The following is a 6,379-nucleotide window of genomic DNA, read 5'->3' as shown; positions in this document are numbered from 1 at the left end:
GATGATTGTAGGTTGATGGAAATTCCTGTACAAATTGCTGTTATAAAAAAATCAGCTGCCTGATGTGTTTGGCTGTTGTTGAGCAGAGGAGGAATACTGCTTAAGGATTTTTGCTTAGATGACATTTATTGCTTATATTTTTAGAGATATGAATAGGCAACTGCTAAGATAATGAGGGAAGAACTTGTTTTAACACTACCAAGCTCCTCTTAAATGCATTTAGATCATCTTGGAATGATCAACTACCCTACTATTAAAAAATGAGATTTTTGAAATATAAAAGTTCTCCTGAGAAGATGAAAAATGAAGAACAAGAATTTCAAAGCATTTTCTGAATTACAAGACTCACTGAATCCATCCAGCAGAAAGTAGAAACTAGGTACCTCAAGCAAAGTCAGTGGCTGTGTGGTGGGGCAGTGCCCCACCCCCTGAGGAAAAGGGCTGAACCAGGCCCAAGCGGCTGCGCAAACCAGCAGCCAATCAGCCAAGGCCTGGGGAGAGCCAATCAGGGCAGAGAAAGAGGCAGCCAATCAGCACCGAGCTAGGTCCTATATAAAGGCTGCCTAGCAAACGCCAAGTCAGTCACTCCCAGACTAGTGAGGGGGAAGGACTGGTTCCTCAGCTAAAGAGCAGTACCTTGGACAGAGCAGTGCTGGGCAGGCTTGTGGGAGCAGATTGGAGCTCTGGCCCAGATACCTGCCAGGCTGCAGCCCTTGCTAGAAGGGGTCGAGACGGTGCATATGGCCAAAAGGGAAGTGGCCCAGGGAAACTAGGCAGACAAGAGGGGAGGGAAGGAGGACAGAGGGAGGCTGCCACTAGAGGGTCCCTGGGTCACTACCCAGAATAGCGGGCAGGCCTGGGTCCCCTCCTTTCCCCCCTTGCATTACCCCTGGCCACTGAGGAGAGGGGCCAAGACAGACTATGACCTGCTGCTGAGATGAGGGGCTAGATGCTAAGGTTGTGGTTGGCCACTGAGGTGGGGCAAACAAAAGGACTGCTGTTAACCCCTTCTCTGCCCCCGCCCCTGGAAGGGGGTGAGACCAGAGTAGTGGGAACTGCCAGAGGGCAGTGTCCTGAAGAGGACCCCACTGAGAAGGGAGCAATGTGGGTCCCAGGGCAGCAGAATGGAGACAACTGGTGAGCTACCATGTGGCGAGGATGCCCTGGAGCGGTCAAGAGCTAATTCCCAGAGTGACCGGCAGGGTCTGCCAACGGTGGTAAGTTGAACCCTGTCACGGGCTGATACAAAGTAATACTAAAGTCCCTAGGCAAACTACAAGGCTCACCTTTTCTCCCTTGCCTGTGAAGAATTGTGTAACATTGCTGTTGAACTCTGGGCCTTACTCTGAACCCTTAACTCTTAATGCTAAAAACATAGACAAGCCCATTTTTAATACATAACTTTTGTTTCTTCTACTTGCTGTTATAGCTTCAATAGCCTCCATTATTTCCAGAAGCATACATAGCAGATAAAATATAATTCTCAAACTAGAGATCCTCCAAGATTAGGTCAGGGATCAATGGTCAATACCTGAAACAAAGTTTCAGAGGGTGGGGTGCTCTGCACTTTCTTAAAAACGATCTGATTTTCAGATGTCTCAGATTGGGCATGTCTCAGGATCACCAGACACTTCTGAATGTCTCACACCTGACATGTTCACTAACCAGAAAAAAGAACCGTAATTTGTTGTATGTTGTTGAAGACAAGGGGCCAAATTTTCAAAGGTGCAGATAGATGCAAAGATGTAAAGTGCCTGGGCAGGTTAGAGCACCTAACTTCCATTGACTTTCAAATAGGCACCTGGTGGGACTTAGAGAAGTACATATCTGCACCTAAATTCCTTTCTAAATCTGGCTCAAGGGCAACTGAATGGTTGAAATCTTGTAAAAACAAATGAATGGCCTTCTGTTTTCCTCTGAAGGGAAAATCAGATTTGGAAGGGTGGCTCCTAAATGAATGAGTTTCAATCTTGATACTGTAGCTCAATAGGAATATGGAAATTAGGAAGTCTGTGACCTATTACAGGTGTCTGTACATATACTAATCCAGTGTGTTCACAGAATGTAATGAGTTGTAAGCACTGATATGGTAACACTCATCTGTTTCTAATGATTGGTCACAGACACTAAATTGAACATTTCTGGCTTAATAATACTAATTTATAGTAAATCTTACAAAAAACAAACCCTATTCTAACTAAGTATAAATGATTCCATGTAGAAATAGGACTCAGTTAACTTCCTCTGTAATGCACTGTACAGAATAGATAGACCTGAATTATACTGGGATTTTTTTTGCTAATGTTAATCTTTCCAGTATGTTAACCTCATACATTAGCATTGACTACAGCTGGGAAAAAAAGTGCAAGTAAACCACAATAAGTCCACTACCAATGCTCATGATTGGGGGAAAAAAAACAAAAAAACTCCAAATCCTTTGATGGGTTTAGCAGATGACTTGTATAACCACTACAATAGGAAACATGCCTTCATAAATAAATATCTTATGCTGCTACACAAGAAAGCGGAGGTTGGTTTTTTTTTTCAATTTAGCATTTTTGGCTTCTTTTGATATCTTACTGAACATAAAGAGATGCATAGGTTTCAAAAGAGCATCCCATAATATGTTTGTACCGAATATGCATGATTTTGTAATTAAGTAATAAACACTTAAAAATGCATATATAAACTTGACTGAAGGTTCAGTACAAAACAAGCAATACAAAGACACCCTATTTGTGGACTTTTAGTTAACCATAGATTTTGTATTCTGTGCTGGTAATCGTCAAATGAGAAGAGACATTTAGTCTGAAATTGGCAAGAAAAAGTTGCAATTGCATGTAATACTTCATTTAACTAACAAATTGACCACTGTGCTTGGACATGTGGCCCCCACAGCATGGGAGAAGGAGAGGGTTAACACTCTACTTTCCCTTTGATCACTGCACCTTCCCCAGACCTAAAATCACTAGACTGAAATCTTTTCCCAAGTCTCTCCAAGGCCCTGAGATCTGTTGCCTGTAACTGCACCAGTTGAAAACATCAGATTGCAGATAGAGGGATTAGGCACTCTCATGGATTACATGAACTGAAAAGTCTTTTCCAACTTTCAGTTCCATGATTCTAGAATTCTGTGGGCAGAATGGGATCCATACCTCGACTGCACCCAGAGTGAGTCAGTAATCCACTTCTGCCATCACTGTGCCCAGATGGGCTACACTGCCAGGATGTGGCCCTAGGAGATTATTCAATTAGCAAATTTTAAAGTACTGCCCAGGTAGTGAATTGCATTCATACCCAATTAGCAGTCAAACCACAAACCTACCCATCTTTTAGTATTCTGTTTTCAGACTCAGCTGGGCAAATACTACAAAAAAGTCTCGGAGATCAGCCTTTCAACTAAAACAGAAAGCAAATGTTTGTTTTCAATAACATTCATGAAAAGGGAGCATGTAAATATTCCAGAACCACACTTCTGTGGGTTTGGGAGCCATTCAATCAGAAACCATATGACAAACCCATACAGGGCAAAGGAGATATTATGAACAGTGAGTACTTGAAGCAACAGTTGTGCTGAGTAGTTTATTAGCAAATCATAGGCTAACATATGTTTGCATAAAAATTTATTAAATAATTGTGAATCACTAACAAATTAGTTCTAAAAAAAATCAATCTATTCATTAATTATTTGCAAACAAAACAAGGCTTAGATGTGTGAACAGATCAGCAGCTCTATTTCAAATGTGTAGAAAAGACTGGATTGATATGAACAGCTTATGAATTCCTTCTAGTGATGAACAAGGGTAAAGTGTTCATGGTGATTTTATTAACTCTGTGAGCAGCTTTTGGATAATAGCGACCACATAGTTTTCTTGATCTGACTGGAAGAACTTATGGATTTGCATGGTGTTCTTTCAGCAGTTTTACTCCTTCTTAGAGGACTCCTGGAGTGTTGCTGTTGGTAATTACTCGTCTTCCCTGAAGTTATCCTGTATCTGGTTCCATAAGGAGTCACTCTTCCTGTTCAATGTGTATATAAAGCCAATAAGATTGTGAAACCTTTGGACTTAATTTGTATGCCTATGTTGATGACATGCACCTCTACAACTCTTTCATCCAACCCAGAGTTTATGGGTTTTTTGTTCTTGCGCAGCCTAACTATCATAGGGCTCTGGATAAAAGTGAAATGGCTACAGCATCAGAATTAGATAGAAGCAATGTCTGTTTGCGTGTGTAGCAGAGAGAGCCTGAGACATGAGGCCTAGTTTAAAGGACCTGGTGTGAGACCTAAGACCTAAACAAAAGTCAGGCCCTGTTAATTAAAGCAAAGTTAGCAAGAGTCAGGTTATGAGCAAAAGTCAGGCCCTGTTACAAAACATGCCTGCTTGCAGGCTCACTGTCCAGGATATGAACTTGATAAGTACGGGGCAAGTGTTGCAAAAACACAAACACTCCTAAGAAGTGCTAGGCACAGGATACTTGCAGAAACACATAAAAGGCATTAATACCGTGCTTTGTCAGCAACGAACCTGGCCGAGTGCCTTTGCCATTCAACTGAGTCCGTGGTCGCCTTCAGCAGTTCAGTCAAAGTCTGTTGTACGGGCTATCTGGCCAGAGCCAATACAGCATGCAGAGATGGGGCAGCTCCAGGCCCCAGCACGCCAAGCGCGTGCTTGGGGCGGCATGCCGCGGGGGGCACTCTGCCGGTCGCCGGGAGGGCGGCAGGCAGGGCTCCAGTGGACCTCCCGCAGGCGTGCCTGCGGAGGGTCCGCTGGTCCCGCAGGTCCACCAAAGCCGACGCCTGCGGGAAGTTCACTGGCGTCGCGGGACCGGCAACCGGCAGAGCCCTCCCCGCGGCATGCCGCCGTGCTTGGGGCGGTGAAATGTCTAGAGCCGCCCCTAGGCAGAGAGAACACACACAGCCAACAACTGATATGAGTTTGTTGGCTTTTGTTGTTCGTTTTCTTTTTTTTTTTTTAAAGAGGGAAGATATTTAAATGAAAGCGTGAAATATATCAGCACCATATGTTGCGGGTCTTTGCCCACCTAGCACCATGGCAAATCAAGGTTCTATTGGATCCTGGATTCCCAGGTAAGCAGCAGTGAACTATGAGGCCTTTGTTGCTCTCTATGCCTCAGTAGTGCATTGTGCACAGGGTTACTTTCACAAAGGCTGCTCTCCACCTGATGAATCCTGAGGAGTGTCCATTCCAAGAGTTAAAAAGGAGGGAGTAAAATTCCCTATTCTCAAAAGGGCTATAAAAGAGTTAGATAGTATTAGTTATTATGAGGGGCATGGATCAGCATTCACGTCACACTTCCCATCAGTACCTGGCCCAAGCCAGGGAAACTAATGATCAAGCCAGCAGGCCAAATTTAGTGATGAATCCTGAAGGGATAGCTCAATGGTTTGAGCATTGGTCTGCTAAAGCCAGGGTTATGAGTTCAATCCTTGAGGGGGCCACTTAGGGAAGTGGGGTAAAAATCTGTCTGGAGGTTAGTCCTGCTTTGAGCAGGGGGTTGGACTAGATGATCTACTGAGGTCACTTCCAACCCTGATATACTGTGATTCTAAAAGCAAAGGGAGAGCTATCTCTTTTCAGGCAGGTGAAACTAAAATGAGTGCTTGATAGGGAATTTCTGGGGCTACCAGTCTTTCCCTCCACTAGGAGGAGCAGCAGCAGCCCTGGCAGGCAAAGAGAGGACTTCCAGTTGAGAAACCTCTTATCAACCTCCTCTCCTTTAAACAAAGGTGCAAGGCAGGTTGGGTTGTAGATCCCCATCTGGCTCTGTGCTGTGGGACTCAGTGGGGGCAGGATTTATCCCTTAGTGCAGAGAAGCCTCAACATTTTCACCCTGTGAGTGATGCAGAACAGGAGAGCAAGTAGTCATCACAATGTTTGTTCTTGGCTGATCGGGAAAGAGAAATGCAATTATTGCAGAACTTAGGATGCACGTTGTCCTCTGACCACACCACATCAGTGGATTGCTCAATGACAGCTCTTCTTCCCCAGATAGACAGCTGTTTGCCAGCATCAAGCACTTTTCCTCGGAGTAGCTCTGCCAAACTTGCTCCAGCCCAAGTGCCAAAATGAGTAATATGGAAACAAAAACAAAAGTGCTGAATATTCAGGTCAAAATGTTACAAAATCTAAAAATGACATAGTATGGGGGCAGGCGCAGATACCAAATGATTAAAGGCAGGGTAATAATGGAACAGAACAATCTGCACTTTCCCTGTTTCAGCTTCCACAGTGGGTAATGTCTTAGTTTTCAGAGATATAAATACTGAGACTTAGCACTGTTTGTTGGTAGGCACAGATGCATCAGGGCATTTAAGAATGCTTTCGGTACAACTAGTAGCTTGGGGAAAGAGGGA

At 44.0% G+C, this 6,379-nt stretch overlaps 1 protein-coding gene across 5 annotated transcripts in view; it reads left to right on the top strand.

The window, feature by feature from the left end:
* The first annotated feature begins 608 nt into the window (after nt 1-608).
* GABRB2 (gamma-aminobutyric acid type A receptor subunit beta2) overlaps nt 609-6,379 on the top strand; it is a 292,697-nt gene continuing 286,926 nt past the window's right edge. For all 5 annotated transcript variants that reach the window (XM_039485783.1, XM_039485782.1, XM_039485779.1 and 2 more), the window contains exon 1: nt 609-1,217. The gene's annotated coding sequence lies outside the window, so the exon portion shown is untranslated. The remainder of the gene's footprint in view (nt 1,218-6,379) is intronic.

The sequence above is a fragment of the Mauremys reevesii genome, linkage group 8, assembly GCF_016161935.1.
Source record: "Mauremys reevesii isolate NIE-2019 linkage group 8, ASM1616193v1, whole genome shotgun sequence".
Taxonomy (NCBI): domain Eukaryota; kingdom Metazoa; phylum Chordata; order Testudines; family Geoemydidae; genus Mauremys; species Mauremys reevesii.
The sequence above is the reverse complement of the archived record's forward strand: the minus strand, read 5'-3'. Positions and strand labels throughout refer to the sequence as shown.